This window comes from Artibeus jamaicensis, unplaced genomic scaffold, assembly GCF_021234435.1.
Source record: "Artibeus jamaicensis isolate MK-2021 breed Jamaican fruit bat unplaced genomic scaffold, CSHL_Jam_final contig_465, whole genome shotgun sequence".
Taxonomy (NCBI): domain Eukaryota; kingdom Metazoa; phylum Chordata; class Mammalia; order Chiroptera; family Phyllostomidae; genus Artibeus; species Artibeus jamaicensis.
This window is the reverse complement of record NW_026521843.1, coordinates 26,988,175-27,010,483: the sequence shown is the minus strand read 5'-3', so window position 1 is coordinate 27,010,483 and position 22,309 is coordinate 26,988,175. Positions and strand designations below refer to the sequence as shown.

At 38.8% G+C, this 22,309-nt stretch overlaps 1 long non-coding RNA gene across 1 annotated transcript in view; it reads right to left on the bottom strand.

Annotated features, from left to right (window-relative positions):
* Nucleotides 1–591: 591 nt before the first annotated feature.
* The window catches only part of LOC119061515 (uncharacterized), a 94,272-nt gene continuing 72,554 nt past the window's right edge, over nt 592–22,309 (bottom strand). The window contains exon 4 of the long non-coding RNA XR_008391936.1: nt 592–850. This is a non-coding gene — a long non-coding RNA (uncharacterized LOC119061515). The remainder of the gene's footprint in view (nt 851–22,309) is intronic.

Here is a 22,309-nt window from a genome sequence, read left to right as displayed (position 1 = left end):
CAAAGATGAGCCAGGTGTCCTCCGTCTAATGAGTGGGGGAGGGGGAGGAGGGAAGAAAAGGAAGACCTGGAAGAGAAAATGCCTGCCTTTCCTTACTTTCTTTTCTTCCCCTTTAACATTTTTATGCCTTTTCTGATTTCCTTTCTCTATTGAATAGTTACTGCACATTCCTGCTCCAAGTCTAGAACGCTTACCCTATTCTGACTCATTTTTTAATTATTCAGGTAATTTATTGTTCTAACATTCTACCCTCTGTGAAGGACATGTATTCGAGCATGTCTATACACACAAGCACATGTGTGCACACACACAGGATGAGACGTTCTTAACCTGGTGTCCAGAGTCTCAGGGATTGAATTCACCAGCTGATGAACTTGAATGGGGAAAAAATTACAAATTTTTACTAGCCTCTACTGAAATTTAGCATTTCTTTCTTACAAATAAGAAAGAAATGTTATAGACATGTCTTTTTGTTGTAGACAAGAAACCACAGCAGCACCATTACCAGACTAAAAGGATCCATTTGCCTGCACATATCAAAGCCCAATAAAGTACAAACATGAGTCTGTAGCAAAGATAGTAGAGGTTTATTTAAGGAAATGGCACCAAGCCTGGGGTCACAGGTGAGCTAATGCTCTAAGACTGGCTCCCAGATGGTTTGCACTGAGACAGATTATGTATGGGAAAAATTATGAATCATGGTGGCTAAGGGAGTTGGGGTCGGGGGCTCAACTGATTGGCTGCGGCTGGGGTATGGAGTCATTGATCTTTGAATCAGGTCCCGATGTCAGCCGTGGAGTTGTTCTGTCTGGTTTTGTGAAGATGTGTTTCTGCGTTCATGGGCCCGGGGCTGAAACACATCCGAAATGGAGATGTTATCTTCAGTTTGACCAAAACCCTGTTTCTGTGGTCAACAGACCTGAGGCTTTGTTCCTAAGACTGATGCTAACCAGGGTCCCTTATATCCTAAGGCCGTAATGATTAAGGAAGGGCGTGGATAGGCAAGGGGAAGGGAGGAAAGTGAGTCATGGTGCTGTTACATGGGATGAGGCCAGTCTGGATGGAGAGGCGGAAAAAAAGGGAGAAAAGGTCAACTTTAAAGAAATGAAGTTTTCACACTTACAGCCCTAACTGTACCTGACTTTATCACCAATGGAAATTACTGATGTTTTCATATCACATTAGAGTTGTTGCGGATCTCCTGAAATAATCATTCACACGCATCACTATTTTGAAATTACAGGAATTATTGGACTCACTACTAGATTTTGTTAAAGTATTCATAAAGAAGCATATTATATTACCTTATCTGACGGGTGTCCAACCTTTTGGCATCTCTGGGCCACAGTGAAAGAAGAGTTGTCCTGGGCCATTCATTAAATAAACAAACACTAATGAAAACTGATAAGCAAATAAAAAAGGTTTAAGTAAATTTACAGTTTTGTGTTGGGCCGTATTCACAGCCATCCTGGGCCACATGCAGCCCACGGGCTGTGGGTTGGACACCCCTGTGTTATGACATATGTGCTTTTTTTTTTTTTAAGTTTGATGACTATTTCAATATAATTGGTTTCATTTGAGATCTTATGAACTTAATATTATGTGTTAAAAAACATTATTCTGAGTAGGAATCCACAGGATTTACCAAAGGAACCTTTTGGGGGGATAAAAGTTACAGTTGTTACCAGACTGGGGCCTGGCCCTGAATGGGTCCACCTAGGGCCAGCTGTAGTGTATGGGCTCTTGACTTCATGTAGGAAAGATTTCACAATGCAAATCCAGAAGACTATAAGGATGCGTTTCTTAAAGCTGGGGACAATGGAACAAGGAAGGAATTAGCATAGAAGAAGCCACAGGAGAGCCTGGGCTGGGCTGCCTTAGCTCACAGAGAACTAAGAGAAAAGGGCGCTCTGGGGACAAGTTCCGGGGATCAGTCTGGGACAAGCTGCCAGCTGCCCATTGCCTTAAAGTTTAGGAGACACACACCTGTGAAGGAAGAAGTGGGTGAGAAGAAGGAAAAGGAAATGGAGCAGGTAGCATGCACTGGGCCCTTTATCTTGAGGTTTTATCTAGTTCCTGCAGGCAAGAATCTTAGGGGAGGCCTCAGGGGAGGGTTTCAGCAGAACATTCATCAGTCCTCCAGCTGTGCCCTTTCAGGGTCATGGTGCCCACTGATTGGTCAGTGGCAGGGCAGGAGGTCTTCAGTCATTGCAGTGGGTCTGGCAACACCCACCTAGTTTTGCTGCTTTTCTGGGCCTGGAGCTGAAACACAACTGAGGCTTTGATGTTATCTCCAGGGAGGAAAGGCCAGGGGAAAAGTTGCCCTGTGGGTGAGGTCCTTGTTTTCCCAGTTTTGCCCCCTTAGAAGCTGAGGAGGACCTTCCCCCTGGTGACCATCTGCACCTGGCTGCAAATTGCTAACCCACTGTTTTCAGCTGACTGTTTCCCTATTCCACTCGCCAAGGAATTTGCCTAGCTTCTCACTATCCTGTCTCATGGGCAATAATCTCCAAATCAGCAAGGACGTTACTTCTTTGTTGTGCGTTGTACACTGTAAGTACTCAATAAGTATTTTTAATTGAATTTAGAGGTATTCAAGTAGTTCACTGGATGTCTTCCCCTTCCTCGGTGCCACCCCACCAAGGCTGGGTGGGCCCTCATACCCAGCTTCCTCCTCAGAGAGGAAGTTGATCAAGCTGTTACCATCCTGCATGCAATCCCCAAAGCCTGGGAGGCCAAACTGCCTGCCTCCGTGCCAGATGCTCCTTTGTGTTCTAAAGTGTGTGTCATGCACATGAGATGATTGATATTATGGTTATAACACAGTGGGTGGTATCAAAGACACTCATCAGTTGGAGCCCAACTGTGTAAGTGCTGCAAAACTACAAAATGTTTAAAATAGGTCTGGCTGTGGAAAACTCTAATATCAGCCATTTATATAAGCAGTTTAGCATGTATACCCAAATTCCTTTACATTATCCATTTGCTTTGTTATGTTTTGCTTTCTTTTTACAATAAACTATACATTTCTGCCAACTCTTCAGCTTTTGCTTCTTAGTTGCATTGCCATTTACTTATGCAATATGGTGGTTTGCACATGCTTCAAAAACCTAAAGGAAACATTGTGCTACTTTTCCCTTATTTTTCTTCTACATCTGCAACCACTCCTTTCCTGTTTACTTGTCTGAAAGTTCTTTTCCTCCTGCAATTACAGCTGGGCATGAGTGCCGATCTTGAGAATCTAAGCAGACTTTCAGGATGGAACAGACACCAAAGAGATGAACACAGGAGTAAAGCCATAGGTTGATTGTTCTAAGAACACGTGTTCAGGGAAATTGCTATAAGAATATTCTCAAATGAAAAATTTATGGTGAAAGGGACATGCAGGACTTGAGTGCCATTAGTTTAAAAGGTTTCATAAGGCCCACATTTAAGGTCCTTTAGATGAAGGCCTTACATTTCTGGCAAATAGCAGGCATCCTAGCAGTTAGATAACTGATCTAGAAGTAGGTATTTTATCAGACCTGGCCACAGAAAGATTGGAGACTAGGGTTGAGAAATTCAGGCTCTGAAGCCAAGTAGGAATGGTGAAGGCAGGAAACCAGAGACTCCTGTAAGAGCCAGCACAGACCAACAGCAGAAAACTAAACCAGTGAGAAGACAAGGCCTTTTCTATCCTCCCTGCTTGTTGCCAGAACTTGTCTCAAAGTGTGGAAGTGGGTTCAAACCTTAGACAAGGGCAGAGGCGCTAGGGAAGCTAGGACAGGAAGCTCTTTGATAGAGAGCTTCCAGAGTTTTTGTGGTTGGTTTTCACTTTGTTTTTTTAAAAGTTTGATTAGGGAAATTTTCAGACTCTTGCAAAAATAGACAGTAATATTATATCATGAAACCCATGTACCTATCTCATAGCTTAAATAATTCTAAACCATCCACCCCCTCAGCTTTCTGAAGGTTCAGTGTCCAGCCCTCTGATTTCTGTACCATCTTCTTGGGCAACACGCCCTATTCACATGACCACAACCACTGCTTTAACGCCTCTAAGACCCACGTGTGGAGCACCAGCCCCTTCTTTGGGTGGATCCCCAGCTGCCTTCTGGATCCGTCCATCCCAAGATGCCACGGTACTTTGGTTGCCTTCCTAGCAGCCTCCCTGCCTTGACCTTGTTTCCTGCTCTAGAGCCTCACTCAGCTGATACTCGGGGGTAGGTTTAGTTACTGTATTTTTTTGGACTATAAAACACACTCCACCCCACCAACTTGGGAGGAATAATGGTTGTTAATGCTGCTGTTGAGTTCTATTTACATTTACATTGGTGAAATAGTATGTTATTTATGTTACTAAATATTTTACCACATTTATTGCTTCAATTTTTTTCCCTATTTTCCTCCTCTAAAACCTGGGTGTGTCTTATGGTCTGAAAAAATATGGTACTCTCCAGTTCCGGGCATTAATCCTGATTAGTCTAAACTACCCATGATAATTTCATTCCCCCTTTTGGGTGACTGGTTTAAGAATGTGCAAGCAATACAGTCAGGCTAAGGATACTTGAGGGGAAATATGCAGGAAGTAGGGGGATTTAAAGAGTTTTTCCCACTCTGTTTACAAAGTAATGTGAGAAAGGCAGTCCCTTCCTTTCCTAGAGCCGCCGACCTGCAGTTGTATCTCAGTGACGCCACTCATCGGCAAGGTGACACTAAGAGGGTTACTTAGCTTCCCTGGACCTCAGTTTTCATACCTGTCAGATACGAAACAAAGGTGCCTCAGGACCTCTCAGAGCCTTCAATCTGCTTCTATGCATCAAGCGTAAGGAGGGGACTCTTCTACTCAGTGCTGCTCAAAGCTTAATTGCCTAGAAAGGCAATTGTTCTCCAGTCAGCATTTCCTGGCATTCCACAGAACATAGATAGAGAAATAATAAGGCAATGCATTTTTAAATGAGCAACGTATCATTAGCTGACAAGTGAAGTAATAGCTTCACAGAAATCAGTGTTAGTTGGATTCTCTTGAGAATATAAGGGCAGCAATACTGAAGTTGGAACTCCCTGCCACTTTTCTATGGGACTGAGCCCACATCCCACACATATCCCAAGGCCTCTGTCAGTTAACTTGGATATTATGCACTCAAATGCTTACAGAAGGCAGGAAGTAAATGAGGGAAGAAGGTGAATATAAAAAAACACACAGTGCTGGCATGATATTAAACGGTAATTAACCCTCAGTATCAGAGACAGGAATAACAGGCACCGAGTTAAAGAGCCTGCTGATTCACCACTTTGTCTGAACAGTAAGTACAGACCCAGTGGTGCAAAAGCACTCCTCCTCCTCCCAAAGAAACCTCACGTCTGGAGTTTTACGTAAATTTCCCAGCTTTTCAATATTAAGAATTAATTCAGTTAATTTTAAAAAAAGATGCAGGGGCCACACACACTGCTGGGTTGCCTGTTTTAGACCAACCAGGCTATCAATAGCATCTTTTAAGGTCCATCCTTATAACCGTATGAGCAGTTGTACAGTCAGATCACACAGAACAGTGCGCAATCGCTCATTCTGAATTTTTGTAACCTAACCTGTCCCCTAGACAAAGAATTTCCTGGAGTTTAGGTATCTTAAAATGAAAATTTTAAATAAGACATTTTACCATTTTATCTATCATATGCATATAGCAAATAGTTAATATTCCTATACATTTTATATTTTCATGTAACATATGAGGTCTGTCCAGAACGTATCTAGCCATGTACTATGAAAAATAAAGACATTTATTGAAGAAGATAGAAGATATAAGAAACACTGTACATGGGACAATGATACCTTAGTTCCCTACAAAATAGCCACCTTGGGACATCATGCAGTTCTCCCAATCACCATCACCACCCTGTCATATTTTCCTGAATCTCATCAATGGCCCGAAATCTCTTCCCTTTCAAAGGTGATTTTAGTTTTGAGAAAATCCAGAAATCAGAGGGCACCAAATCTAGGCCGTAGGAGGCTGAGTCACCTGTGTGATTTGATGTTTTGACAAAAAACTGCACGAGATGGGATATATGAGGGGGTATGTTGTTGTGATGAAGCTGCCAATCACCAGTTGCCCATAGCTGCGGACTTCTGAATCATCTGAACAGCTTCTACAGAGGAATGTTCAAGCTTAACACAAAATTGGATGCAGATTCATTGCTCTACTCAGTTATTTTGAATGCAACGACCACACAGTACACATCCTCACTCAACGGCACCTACCACCCCGACTGACTAATACAACGAAGTCATCCTTGTTCACACATGTGCATTCCAGTCCCCTCTCCTTGGATGCCAGATTACATCAATGTCACACAAACCATTCTGGTTATATTGACAATGGTTAGACTTTTGCTGGACAGACCTCATGTACACAAATATAAAATTGCAATTTAACACTTTTAAACAGTCATTGCTCAGAAAAATTGAGCCATCTTTTGCACCCGAGGTATATCACATTGTCAATTCTAACCATGAGTGCAGCAAATAATTCTTACATTACTTCAATGGGTAGTTTTTGTAAATGGTTGATCATTAAAATAAACCTTTTAGAAAAATTCCACTACCAGGTGTCATCACCACTTTGCTTCTCAGATAAACAATTTTATATTCTACCAAAAAAATGTAAACAGATGGATTTTTAAAAATTTTTTAAAGATTTTTATTTATTTATCTTTAGAGGGGAAGGGAAGGACAGAAGGAGAGAAATATCAATGCACAGTTGCCTTTCGTGCATCCCCTGCTGGGAACTGGCCTGCAACCCAGGCATGTGCCCTGACTGGGAATCGAACTGCGATACTCTGGTTCACAGGCCCGTGCTCAATCCATTGAGCTACACCAGCCAGGGCACAGATGATTTTTAATAGATCATAGTATCTGTCAAATTTACTCTGTATAATTCAGACCACTATTTTGTCCAAAAAAAAAAAAAAAGGCTTGGGCTTTTATTAATGGCAGGTAATTAGAATAGAGCAGCTGGTCTCAAACTTTTTTTTTTTTTGCCAATGACAGCTTTAGGCAGGAGAGAAAACTCTAGAAAAATCTACACCCCATATTTGCTTTCCTGTGTACTCATTCTCATTTTCCAATGGAAAAAGAGTTGGGGATAACAATAAAGTGTCGTTCTATGGGAAAATTTGGGGAGATTATGTATGCATCTATTTTTGCAGTTCTAGTATGGCTTATTTATTGTTTGAACAATGTCTATATATCCTAATCTGTAAATATCGGAAAATTCCATACTAAAACACGATTGATGCAAATATATACTACCATATATACATAGTTAATCAAAACCCCAGAGCAAACTGATAGTCATAAAGCTTAACTGAGCATGGACTGTAAGGATAGCAACTTTAAAAAACCACAACCAGCCTAAAAAATATAATAAAGCACTCTGAAATAGAAGTGTCCTTCCTGAAAGTTATGGGATTTTTACCAACCCTATATGCACAGATGCTATAGAGTTTTGCATGCACCCAGTCTTTCTAGAATACTGAATACCAGAACTTTGTTACCCCTAACAACTCAGTAGGTTTGATGTAGATTTTAGTTTTATGTGAAAATGAGTGTCTTTGGAATTGGCTGAGATGCTTAAGAACCAAAGACTGTACTTTTGAGAATGACTTCAATGAGGTCATGGCCTGGATAGATTAGTACAACGTACAATGGGATCATTTGTTTATCTCCCTCATACATTGGAGACCCTCATAGAGTGGCCCAGCTTAGCCTTCACATCAGGACTATTTTATTAGCTGCCACCAGTTACTTTCTACCATATTAGTCCAGACCATCATCTCCTCACACCTAAAGGACCTAATACCCACTAACAATAAAAGTTACCATGCCTATAATAGTAGCTAGCAATTTAAGGTCTTTTCACCTGTATTGGTGCTTAAAAGTAATGAAGGGAACCTGAGAGTTATTTCCAATATTTCAAAAACCTAAAAGCAGTCATGCATTCACTTGTAATACAGTTGCATTGAACACTTCTTACTTTCAGTCTGGATTTATACCACCTCAGTGAACAAATACCAGTTATCTCTTTGTGATCTGAAGTTTAGAATCAGTTTTATCACTTTGATTTACAAAACATACTAAAGTCATCCTCACTTCCAAGTCTTTGCTCAGTTTGATCCTTTCAACAGATTTTTTTTTTATTCCTGTTCAAATTCTCCCCATTTTTAAAGGATAGACTCAAGACCTCACTTACTATAGTCCTCAGTGAGCTCCCATTAGTCAAATTCCCCACCACTTGTTGATTATTTTACAATTCTAATTTTTCAGCATGTGCCAATCCTAACTGCAAACACTAGATCCTTTTCTCCGACATCACTTTTGGTCACATTGACAAACAGAATGTTCTCAACTGGGTAGGTACTCAACAAATGAATGAAACTCACCTTTTGAAAGGAACTGATGTGAATTTGTAGGACAGTTGATAGAAGTTTGTCCATTTAATTTATATAATTTGCAGTATCCTTTAAAAAATTGAGGACAACTTAAGTTTACAGACTAGGTTTTTATCTCCCCAAACTACTATGAACATATTTATATGTGGAGAGAAATTGAAAGAAAATTAGAATGAAGACCTGTATACTCTCCACCTAGATCTAACAATTGTTATCATTTTACTGTGTTTATTTCATCACTCTCCAATGATCTATGTGCAAATATTTTTATATTGTGGATGAATCATTTAAAAACAAGTTGCAGATATCATAACTTAAATACTTCAGTGCACATGCCCAAGAAAAGAAATCTTCTCCTACCTAATTATAACATATCATATTGGATAAAATCAATAATTAATTTAAAAATGTCATCCAATATCCAATTCTTATTCAGTTTTCCCTCAAATTTCCCAAGAATATCTCCTATATCTGTCTTTTTCCTAACCAGGATCTGAAAAAGTTTTACATATTTTATTTGGTTGTTTTATTCTGTAGGAAAAAGTTTTCCATATTTGAAGGTACCATGTCTTGGACTTCATCAATCTACTTAGATAATTTTATTCTAAAATAGTCCCTTTTCTTTTTCTGAGATTGATTTTTTAAAGAGATAGGCAGGTCTATAATAGTTTTAATAATGTTAAATAACTCTATAGGAAAAATATTTTTCAGTTTTCTTTGTTTACAAAAAAAGAAGCTCCTGTTCTAGGATTCCAAAATTTTGAAATTTAACCCAATCACCAGTTGATATAGTTCCAGATAAGATAGCCACTGAAAGGAGAGGAGAAAAGTGTGAATTTCCAAGATAATAAATGGGGTCCAGCAATCACTAGCTAGGACGCCTTGAGCAAGTTGTTTAGCTGCTGTGAGGTTGATTTTCTGCTGCAAAAGAAGATCATACCTACTTTGTACAGTAAGGATTACTGTGAGATAGTTATGTGATTGCTTAGCATAGCACAAAAGCTTAATAAATGCTGGGGTTTCCCCCTGCAAAACCCCTTATTTTTATCTAAGAATGGGCATTTATAGATTGGTATATTTCCCAAGTATTCTCCCCCCCCCCAAAAAAAAGTTCTTTTTTTACTAAGTCAATTGCAAAACAAAGTATAAACTGAAGTTTTACAATACATTTAGCTTGCTTTGCTTTTGGGTTGTGTTTTGAAAGTACACCTGTGAGCTTTCATTTTTGAGTTTACTATGTAAAATGATTTCTAAAGCCACCTCTAAAAGTACTTTAAGACAAAATCATTACTACTTCAAATTAACATTTTCATCTAAATGTGTTTTTAGTTTTCTTTAGGTTATATTTCTGCTTACATTATGTCTCTAACATTTAAAAAATAGCATATAATTTCAAATTACTTGGATGAAGAATGGACACAGCTCTAACAGAACTACTTTTAAAATTAAAGAGATAAAATTTGAACAAGGCTTTACCATCTTACTGGCTTTCTTAATGAATTAATAAATCTTTGATATGTGTTCATTCAAAAAATAGATATAGTACATAAAATTATAAATTTTCTTAAAAAATTAAAAGAAAAGCTAATTATCTTTAAAGTAAAAGATCAAATGTCACCAAAGATTAAAAGATAATTATCCTTATAGACCACATGTTAGAACACAAAATAAGTCTCAATAAATTTAAGACTGTAACCACATCAAGCATCTTATGATCATAATGGTAAGAAACTAAAAATCAATCACAAGAAAAAAACCTAAAAAACACACAAAGACATTGAGGCTAAATAACATGTTACTAAACCATGAATGGATTAACAATGAGATCAAGAAAGAAATCAAAAGATACCTTGAAACAAATTAAAATGAGAACACAACAGCCCCAAATCTCTGGAACACCGAGAAAGCAGTCTTAAGAGTGAAATTCTTGGTATTACAGGCCTATCCTCAAGAAACAAGAAAAATCTCAAATAAATAATATAACTTTAAAATAAAATAACTAAAAAAAAATTACAAAGCCCAAACAAAGTGAGTAGAAGAAAGGAAATAATAAAGATCAAAGCAGAAATCAATGAAATAGGGTGTAAAAAATTACAAAGGATCAATGAAGCCAAGAGCTTGTTCTTTGAAAAGATAAACAAGATAAAAAACCCTTAACTAGACTCATCAAGAAAAAAAGAGAGAAGACCCAAATTTTAAAAAAAAATCAGAAATAAAAGAGTAGAAGTAAAAACTGACACCAAAGAAATACAAAGGATTGTAAGACAATATATTCAACAACTACATGCCAACAAATGGGACAACCTGGACAAAATGGATAAATTCCTAAAACCATACATCTTCCGAAACTGAATCAGGAAGAATCAGAGAATGTGGACAGACAGATTACAACTAGTAAAACTGAAGCAATAATTTTTTAAAAACTCTGAAGAAACAAAAGTCCTGGACCAAATGGCTCCACAGGTGATTTTTAACAAAAATTCAGAGAACGCCTATCCTTCTCAAACAATTCCAAAAAGTTCAAAAAGATACCAATGTCATAACTCATACAATTAGAACAAATATTCCAAAAGTTTAGGAAAGTACAGAAGACCCTGAATAGCCACAGCAATCTTGAGAAAGAAACAAATGTAGAAGAATCATGCCACCTAATGTCAAAATATACTACAAGGCCATAGTAATCAAAACAGCATGGTACTGGCATAAAAATAGACACATAATTAGTGGAATGAAATAAAGAGCCCAGAAATAAATCCATGGCTTTATGGTCAATTAATATTTGACAAAGAAGGCAAAAACATAAGTGGGGTAAAGATAGACTATTCAATAAATAATGTTGGGAAAAATGAGACAGATACATGCAGAAAAATGAAACTAGACCATCCATAAGCAGTAAAACCTCATGTATTTCTACAGCAATATTTTTTCTAATATATTGCCTTGGGCAAGGGAAACAAAAGAAAAAAATAAATAATTGGGAGTACATTAAACTAAAAAGTTTTTGCACTGCAAAGGAAACCATCAACAAAATGAAAAGACAACTCACTGAATGAGAGGCTATATTTCCCAATGACACATCTGATAAGGGATTAATAGCCAAAATTCATGAAGAACTCATACAACCCAACACCAAAAAACAAGCAATACAATTAAAAAATAGGCAAAAGACCTGAATAGACACTTCTTCAAAAAGGGCGTACAGATGGCCAAAGCACATATGAAAAGATGCTCAATGTCACTAGTCATCAGAGAAATGCAAATTAAAACCACAATTAGATACCACCTCACACCTGTGTCATCAATAAATCAACAAGCAACAAGTGTTGGTGAGGATGTGGAGAAAAGGGAACCCCTTGTGCACTGTTGGTGGCAATGCAGTTTGGTGCAGCCACTGTGGAAAGCAGAATGGAATTACCTCAAAAAATTTAAAAGGGAACAACCATATGACCCATTGATTCCACTTTTAGGAATACATTTCCTAAGAAACCTGAAACTAATTTAAAATAATATATCACCCCTATGTTCATTGCAGCATTATTTACAATCACTAAGATTTGGTAGCAGCCCAAGTGTCCATCAGCAAATGAGTGAATAAAAAAGCAGTGGTACATTTACACAGTGGAATATTACTTGGCCCTAAAAAAGAAGAAAATCTCACCCTTTGCAACAGCATGGATGGACCTAGAGAGCATTATGCTAAGTGAAATAAGCCAGTCAGAGAAAGATAAGAACCATATTATTTCACTTACACATAAAATCTAAGGAACAAAACAAACTAACAAAATAGAAACAGATTTGCCCTGGTCAGTGTGGCTCAGTTCTGGCCTGGAACCAAAAGGTCACTAGTTGGATTCCTTGTCAGAACATATGCCTGGACTGCGCCAAAGTTCCTAGATGGAGGAGTGTGAGAGGGGGCCAATCGACGTTTCTCTTGCACATCAATGTTTCTCTTCCCCCCTTCCCCTCTCTATAAAAATAATGAAATCTTTTTTAAAAATCGAAACAGACTTGTAGATAGAAAGCAGATTGACAGCTATCAGTATGGAAGGGGGTTGTGGGGCTGGGTGAAAAACGTGAAGGGACTAAGAAAAAAAAACCTCATAGACACAGGCAACAGTATGGTGATTACCATAAGGAAAAGGGGGTAGAAGGAGGTAGAAGAGGGATGGGGGGATAAATGGTGATGGAAGGAGATTTGCCTTGATGTGGTAAACACACAGTATGATATACAGATGATGTATTATAGAATTGTATACCTGAAACCTATATAATTTTCTTAACCAATGTCACCACGATAAATTCAATAAAATAGTAAAAAATAAAATAAACTTTTTCAGAGGACTAATCTTAAAAAGATACAGAATGGATAGAATGCATTATGAAAATTCTCTACTTATATAATATTTGTCACTATACTTGAAGGTTAAATTTGATACGGTAAATAGCTATGGAGTAAAACAAATAGCCATCTTTTAAAGCATAGTTTTCATTGTCTTATTTTGGCACACAATTGGTCATCAACAAAAAATTAAATACAGTTTTCAAACTACGTCATGGTAGTTACCTACCCATACAGAACAACTACTTCAGTGGTTTTGTTACCACAAAGTTCATAAAATCTATGACAAGGTAATACCAAATAAAGGTTGCTATTTACTAATTACATAGGTCAGCTCCAGAATTATAATTATTTCATAATAATGTCATATAGAATATATATATATATATATATATATATTTTTTGTTTTTTTCTCCTGCCTATTTCTGTGTGTGTTTCAGGAGACTATATTCAACTACAGTAACAATTTTCTCTTGCTGTAACTTCCTAGTATCACTTCTATTTACATACTGTAGGGTGATTATATTATAAAGTTAAGCATTTTGTGAATTTCTATTGCTACATGAATGTGCATGTTTGTTCACATTTAGATGACTGTATTGTGGTTTGTTTGCTATTAATTACACAGGCCAACATACAATAACCAACTTGAGGTTTCAGGCATAATTGTTCATTTTTATTGAGAAATACTTCATCGAGTAGGACAAATAGCTGATTGGCTCTAGGGACTCTAATCTCATTATATCAGGCTGAAGTTAGTGAAAGTGAACTGTGCAGTGAAAATGCTACAAGATTACAGAGCAGACAACTTCAATTAAAGCAGTGTGCATTTATAATTTCCCAACATTACAAGAGAACTCACCATCAACTAGAAGCTAGTAATCAGAAATAAGAGAGCTATTTTTAGGCAAATTCCCTACCAATTAGAGATGCGAACCCTCTTCTCCTGTCTTGTTGCTTTGCTCACATGGAAGCCTTTACCCACTTCTCTCATCTCTGTCCATTACAGACTCAAGGATCTTGCTCTTTTTCTTTCCTGTACAACAGAAATGTTTCTGCACTGTGCAATTTAATACTTAATGACACACTCTTTGGTGCTAATCTCTGTTTTAGGTGTACTATGTACTCTCTTCTCAACTAGACTGTAGTCCCTGAGGAAAGGACAATGTGTCATATTTCTTTGTTAATGCTTTTTTATGCCAAACATGGTGGCAATAAGTAATATCTTACCGGAAAATCTAAAAATAGCTGTTGGTTCTGCACAACTGTGACCAGAGCTCCAAGTAAAATCACTCGGAGCTCCAAGTGGATAGAAGGGACAGTGGGGTAGAAGGGACAGTCACTGGGTGCTAATGTTTTCAAATTTATTCTGGTCCTCTGATTACAATGGACACAGATATACTCAAGCTGGCTTAGCTTAGATAGGTGTCTATGATAAACAGAAAGGATGATTTCACAGAACCCAGCAGCAGACTGGTAATTAAGACGGTGCAGGACTGAACCTGGGGATTGGAATGTCAGAAACCAGTCAGAGTCTTTTCCTAAAAGCCAGCATAGTCTCTCCTTTTTCCATTTCTCCATCCATCTGCTTGTATCTCACTGTGAAAGTATAGTCATGGCTACTCCAGCATCAACCTCCCATGGTCTTATAAGACCAGTGCCCATAAGTAATTGACCCAGCCTTCACATTTCATTTCCAATTTTTTTCTTTTTTTTTTTTAAAGATTTTATTTACTTATCTTTAGAGGAGAAGGGAAGGAGAGAGAGAGAGAAATATCAATGTATGGTTGCCTCTCGTGCATCCCCTGCTGGGAACTGGCCTGCAACCCAGGCATGTGCCCTGACTGGGAATCAAACTCTGATCCTCTGGTTCACAGCCCACACTCAATCCACTGAGCTACACCGGCCAGGGCTCGTTTCCAAATTTCTGATGGAAAAATACAATTGGCCTATAATGGACCAGATAGTAATCCCTGGCCCAATCAGCTGTCCTGGATAACAAGGACCTTGTGTTTTAATACCATTTTCAGCAGGTTTAGGGAACAGCTCTCAAAGAAGAGGAAAGACAGAAGGCAGGCAACCTGATTGATGCAACGACCACAGTTAAGATCTTGCGGAAATTGCAACACAAACTTTCACGGGTGTCCTCCCAGCTCATAAACCCTTTCCTCCGAGAACTGTGCCCCTAATCCAGTGAGGTGGGCCCTAAAAGACACATTTGTACCAAATGACACTGTACCTCTGGCCAGCTAACCAAACTAGGGTGTTAATTCTTTCCAAGACAAGACAAACTGGTTTTCTCCCGGAAAATTTGATTTGAGGCCAAGATACTGCCCTAGTCTGGTCTGTAGAGAGCAAAGGCTGTCAACTCAGACCTGCTTCAGAACCGTCCTTCCTTATTCTCTTCCCGGGAAGTAAAGAGCTAGTCTGCCGTGAGAGAAGAATGAAGCGGGTGCCCTTGAAGAACCAGGGGAGCTGGCCCGGCCTGGTTCTTTAGGACAGAATACTGTCTGCTTTTATAAGCCCAACTACTTGATTGTCCTTGACACCTGTGAGACATCTCTACATTCCTTTTTGCTTAGGTTAGCTGGAGTTGGTGTCTGTTATTTGCAACCTAAATAGCTGTAACTGAGATATCCAATTAAAATTACTACGAAAGAGTCTTTCCTATACTTGTCCATTGAGACAAGTAAATCATATTGAGGCCAATATTTTGTCACCATGAAAAGCTTCTAAATTTATCTTGTTAGACTCACATATCTGTGGCTATACAGTACATCTGTTGGTGACTCATGAGGATTAAACTGTATGGGAGGCCTGTTACCTGATTCTCGGTTGGGTGTTATGATTTCTTAAAAGAGAGCAGTTTATGAAGGAAAATTGACCTTGAAATTTTTTATCATTCAATATATCTCTTATTATAACTGATGCTTGTTACTATCTTCAAAGCACATTTTACACAATTCTCTCAATTGACATTCATGAGAATCCTCTGAGGAAATATTATGATATCATTCTTATTTCATATATGGAGAAACTGAAGCTCAAAGAAATTGGGTGATTTGTTCAGTATCACTAATCAAGTGAGGATACAATACTCCAAATCAGTGTGCTTTATATACTCTGACCCACATTTGGTCTTTGTCTTCTTTTAGCTGTTTTTTAAAAATTTTTTATTTGTTTTGTTTTCCCTTTAAAAACTCCCTTTTCTATCAAAGTATCAAATGGGCAGAAAAAAGTACACAAATCCTAAGTGTACAGCTCACTGAATTACCACAAAGTGAGCACACCGTGCACCACCCACGAGCATGAAACTGGACATGACCTGCATCCCAACACACCCTTTCTCCCCATCACTATTCTCTCCCTCTCGCTCTCCCTCTCCCAATGACTCTGTTGGCTTTTAACACCATAGATTTGCCTGTTTTCAAGCTTTACCTAAACACAATTGTGCAGTATAAATACTTTTGTGTTCAGCTTCTTTTACCTGTGTGAGATTTATCAACTTTGTTGTATAGCAGTTCGTTTCTATTCCTGCATAGTATTCCATTTTATGAATATACCACAACTTATGCATCTGTTCTATTATCTACAGACGTCCAGATTGCTTATAGCCTGAGGCTGTAATGAATGATACTGCTATGAGCATTCATTAGCACATCTTCTAGTTTACCACATGTATGTTCTACTTAGTAAACACCTGGCATGAAATTGCTAGGGCAAATGTTCTGATTTAATAGCCACCGCAGGCAGTTTTCCATGCGTATGTATCGATTTAGTCTCCCATGCAAGTGGTATTGGAAAATGCTGCCCTCTTCATACTCCCATTAACCCTTGTTATTTTCTGTTTTAATTTTGATGATTCTGGTGAGTGTGTAAGGGTATATAGATTGTTGTGATTTTAATTTGCTTTTCCCTGGTAACTAATGAGTTGAGCACATTTTTGTATTTACTGGCTATTATTGGATATCCTCTTATGTAAAGAGCCTGTTCAAGTATTTTTCCGTTTTTCTACTGATTTGAACAAATTCCTTATGTATCCTGAGAAATATGCATTACCTTTTGTAATACGCATTGTGAATATCTTCTCCCCTCTGTGGTTTGCATTGTCAGCCTTGAATTTTTGACATGAGAGAAATCATAGGATCTTACTTGCTTTTTTGCTGTTTCATTTAAAAATATAACTTCAATTATTTGGGATAAAACCCAATGAAACAGAATGCTCAAATGGCACTTTTCCCTCCATTTTGAACAAGCTCCCACAGCTGAAACTAACACTATGGTTGACCAGTACTCTCAAATCATTCTGGATCTGCTGAGAATATACAAACAGTTTTGGTTTTCATGAACCCACCGTTTACCTTGAAAGGATACAAAAGCTGAAGTAGAAAAGATGGGGAAAGAGGGGAAGATTTCTTTGGAAAGTGCTTTTTCCTCCCCCTACTTCACAGAGGGTCTGGGAGGAGTGTGTCCTCCTTGTGACCTCAAGCCAAATGAGAGGCACCTTCAGAAGACCTTCCAGAGTATGTCCCCCGGGGTTTAGGAAGAAGGACATGGGTTTTATCCTCACCAGATATGAAGGCTGGAGAGGTTGGCTGAAGCTTGCCCTGCTTGCAGGCCACATTGGGTATAAACTTGACTTTCACTTACAGGCAGCAAAGGGGATACTGTCCCAGGGAACAAAGTGGAATCCAGAAAAAGCATTGGCCTGGGATCATCTGAAAGGAAATCTTGCCTCTTACCTCCCAAGAGGGGAACAAAACACCAGAAGCCAGGTTTGAAGTTCTCAGAAGCTGACAGCGAGCAGAGAAGTACTGTCTACCTCAGGGAGCTAGAGTCGCGGAATGTGGAGGGAGAGGGGGCACTTCTGAGAAAAAAAGTCTAGAAAGGGTCAGCTTTGGACAGTCTCCATACCCAGAGGGTAGGGATGCAAGATGACACAGTACCAGGCCCACAGAACTGGTTCCCTTTCCCCTAATCCCTTTTCCAAGGGCACAGGGTACAGAGGTCAGAAATAGCCCTAAGAAGTGGGAGAGGCCCTGTGAGAGGAGGGAAGCAGCGGACAAGGTGACCCCGCCCCCCTCACCCCTCCTCCACCCCCCCATCCCCCACCCCCACCAGCTCAGGTTTGGAAGCCTGAAGCAGGCCTGAGCTGGGGAAGTAGAGAAGGTTTAGCTTTGAACACATCCGGAATTTCGAAATTGTCCTTGACGAGACTGGAGTTATGTGATTATAAGCCTTGACTGGACTCTTGTACAAAGTCTCCCCTCAGCTGTTTCTAGTCTGACGCTTAATTCACCTACTGAATTTTCAACTTCAGTTATTAAAATTGTCATCTCCAGAAATTATCTGGCCCTTTCTTTACATATCTGCCTAAGCAATTTCATAGTCTTTTGTTCCTTGCCCATGTTTTCAAGCCACTCTTTTATTTCTTTAAACATTTTAAACACATATTACTTTTGGGCCTAACTATTGCAATCTCTGCTTCTCTTTAGATCTGATTCCTCTGTTTGTTTCTGCTAGTTCTTGCTTCAAGTGCCTTATTTCCTTGAGTTTTAGATCTTTTACTATGAGCTGAATCATTGGCCTTGGCATTTTATCCGTGAAATTTCTTTGAGGTCCAGGTTGAAACTGCAGTCCTCCTGCCTGCTGCCTGGGAGAACCACCAACCTGGGATCACTTCTAGTTAAATGATCATTTGAGGTTTTCAAATATCACATGGAGAATGTTCTTGGACTGAAAATCCATTTCGAGGCCAGCTTGTGTTATAAATGCTGAGGGGAGATTTTTGATCTTATTGTTCTTACCCAGGGTCAAGATTAAGAGAGATGAGTTTCTTGCTGTCCACTTCTGAGTGATGTGTACTTCTCTTTCAGATCTTTGGGGTCCCAGTTTTATAGAGATCTCCCATAGACTCTCTCTACTTGGGTAGACCCTAAGTATTATCTCCTGTCCCCCAAACTGTGCAGACATCAAAGTGTAAGCTCAAGGTCACCAGAGTCCTTTAGAAACACTGGTGCTAAGCCAGCTTCGTTGCTCACTTTATTGCTTAGAATTTTTGCTTTCACTTCTTTTTTAGGCTTTGTAGGTTTCCTTGTAACATGCCAGTGAGCAACATACTTGAATATATATTTTTTCGTTAACTCATTCAAGGTAAAACTCCAAGCGGGGGTTCACCAAACCTCTGACAGCCTTCGTCTGCTCACATACCCGTGTCACTTTCCTCCTGGGCACACACACTTCTCAAAATCCAGACAAGACTCCTTTACATTTGAAGGAAACCAAAGGCCTTTGTTATCTGGGAGTAACTGGATATAATGCCTGAGATTTCAGCCAGGTAGGGACATTTACCTAAAACTGCTGATGATGAATGGGGTCACTTTCCTTTTGTACATTGCTGAGCTCAGCTCCTTTTTAAAACTGATCACACACTATTCACAATTAAGTAACTAGCTATATATACCTTTAACATTTCTAAATAAACGTTAATAAAGTAGAGGTGGTGCTTCTTAGCTATTGAAGTATTCTGGCAGCAGAGTGTGAGTTTGAGGCTGCAATGAAATATAGCAGTCATCAACATATATTTAATACAAGGAAAAGTTTGTAGCAGTACGGCCAAACCAGCCCTTCAAAACAGAACCATCAATCTAGGGGTGTGTTTCCTGACTGCAGCTTCTCTGGTATCTACAGTCCCTTTCGTTTTCACCAGTAGCCCTGGGACTGGAGGTCTACCAAGCCTTTTATAGCCTCTGTGGGGCTATAAAGAGAACGATTGTCTGCTCCACAGATCTTTGTCGCTTTGCACCTACACCATCTACCCTAGCCTTCCTTACAGATAAGTGTGGTCTGAGTCCTGGTCAATGGAATTCGGGCAAAAGTGATAACACAGCATTTGAGCCTGGCCCATGAAACTCCCCTGCACAGCTGTTGGCCAGCTGTGCCTGCCCCTGCGTCTCTCCAACAGACCTAGTGTGAGTTGACGCTTTCGACTGCTGAGTCTCTTTGCTCATTCAGCCATCAGCAGGGTGGGCTGAGGTGGCAGAAGGATATGGAGGATACACAAACATTGCATGACACAGAATTCAAGTGGTCTGTCCGCTGTGCTGGCACCTTATTTTAACTCTAGTTACCTGCCTCATTCTCTTTTTTCTTGCTACTTGCTGTGTGTTCAAAATTGATTCAATAAACCATGTAATTAGAAAACTGAAACCAAAACCCTGAGTGTTTTTTTTTCTTCTGCCACTGAAACAAAGGACTCCAAAGTCCCAGAGGATAGCAGATCAGGAGATGGAAGAAATCTGGAAACCTGAGTTACTCAATGGAAGGCCATTTGCCAAACTTCAATTGGAATTGCATTACGCTTATTGAGATTCTAGAATCTTTTTTGTTACTATAGCTATTGTATTAACAAATACAACCCGAGGCACCCTGAAATTCCAGCAGAATGACCTAATGTTGTTGTAAAATCTAGGTCATCTGGATCCAGCTGGTAGGATCTAGATATACTGTTTTATTCTCTCACTAGTTCCGTATTGCTGCATTGTCCACAGGGTTGTAACAATGACTAAGCATCATGATTAGCATATTCTCATTGCAACTAGGTAGCAATGATTAGTCTGTGTCTGGGTATAGGGTCCATCTGGGAGGCCTGGGAGGGGCTGAGCTAAACAAGCCTGGCTAGAGTCCACCAGTTCCACATACTGATAAGCAATGTTTTTCCATGAAACCCAGATAACTCTGGAGATCTAATTGCTACAGGGATTTTATGTGGTGTACTCCATTCAGTAAAACAGTACTTTGACTTAGGAAACCCTCAAGATAATGCCAGCCTTTACCCTGGTAAGGCAGGAATTTTACACAATGTTTTCTCACATTATGGGGGTCAGGGTGTTTGGAACACAACAGAAGCCATTTCTGGATAACTTGAGAAAAAAAGAAAATCACCTAAATTATAAAGTCTAGATTGCATACTCAAAAAGGAAAAAATTCTAGTGAACCACAGTCAATAAACTGGCAAGAATTCCAGAAGGGTAGGCCAGGTAAGGACTCCAAGACCACACAGAGGCCAGGTGCTTGTCTTCAGAGTACTCAGTGACCTGTAGGTCACTAAGAAGAGGAAAAGCTACTTTCACAAAGGTGGAGTCTGGCAAACACCACCTTAATTAAGTGATTGATTTAATATCATTAATAAAACCTCAGACTGATATTATATGTCTCTGGAAGTGATACCAGAAGGACACAGCATCATCTGTGTAGTATATTTGTGAAAATAGTTAACCAAAACTAATCAGGGGAAACAATCAGGCAATTCCAGATTGTGAGACTTCTACAAAACAACTTGCTGGTAATCTTCAAAATTATCAGCATCATAAAAGACCAAAGAATGCAAAGGACTTCCCTAAATTAAAGTAGACTAGAAAGACAAGAACCTTGATTAAATCCTAGCTTGGAAAAAAAAAAAAAACTTTCAAAAAGAATTTGGAGACCAATTAAAAATTTTTGAACATGTATTAGATAATACACTGTAGTGATGTTAAATTTCTGGAGTGTGACATTATTGTGGTTATACAGCAGAATGTTCTTAGGAGATCTACTGTATATAGGAGATCTACTAACTATTTAGAGATAAAGTTTCATAATATCTATAACATACTTTCAAGATTCAGCAAAAAAAGAAAAAGAAATGAAGGTACGTAGATAGGTAGGTAGATAAATAGATGAAGCAAGCAAATGTCACAAAAGTTAATAATAAGTGAATCTAAGTGAGGCTGTAAGGTTGCTCATTGTACTATTTTTTCAATTTTTTTAAGTTTGACATTTTCAGAATGAAAACTTTGGAAACTTTTAAGGATCTGTAGTGCTTCTAAATTGTACCTAGGGATTTACACTAAAGGTGTGTAAATTATACCGGACGGATCTGTGGGCACCCACCATGTTAAATGTTTCACGTGAGCCTCTGACAGAACATGTAGCTTTTTGTAGGTATGGTATAACTCAGTAAAAAATCTTTAAAATAAGAGAGAAAGAAAATTACCAAAGGTCAAGTGGTTTACTAGTGGCCGAGCTGGAGGACTAACTCCTGCTCACACTTTTTTCCTGTATGGACAGCAAAAGGGCCAGAAGCTTGCTGTGCTGAGAAATCAAATAACCTATTTCTCAATTTTACAGAAGGCTGATATTGAAAATAACTTCTAAATAATTCTTAAATGCTAAAGATGGTTACAAAATAAAAGGAAAGAGAATACTTTAAGCTACAGAGTATGTCTGGGATTTATAAGAGGATTTGAGAAATTTAATACAACGGTTACTTAAAAACAAGAGAACAAGAGGCTCTTTGATATGGATTTAACAAGAGTTTAGAAACAGTTAGGAAAGCCTCACTCCCAGGTACTCTAATTAATGTGTTGGATTTGTCAGAGGAAATCAGCTGAAGTGGAGAAATATACTGAAAAAGAATATGATTTTATAAAAGTCGCTAAGTCTTGTAACACTAGACCGTAGCATTTTTTTTCCCAGTCTTTCTTCTCCCCGCCCACCCCCAGT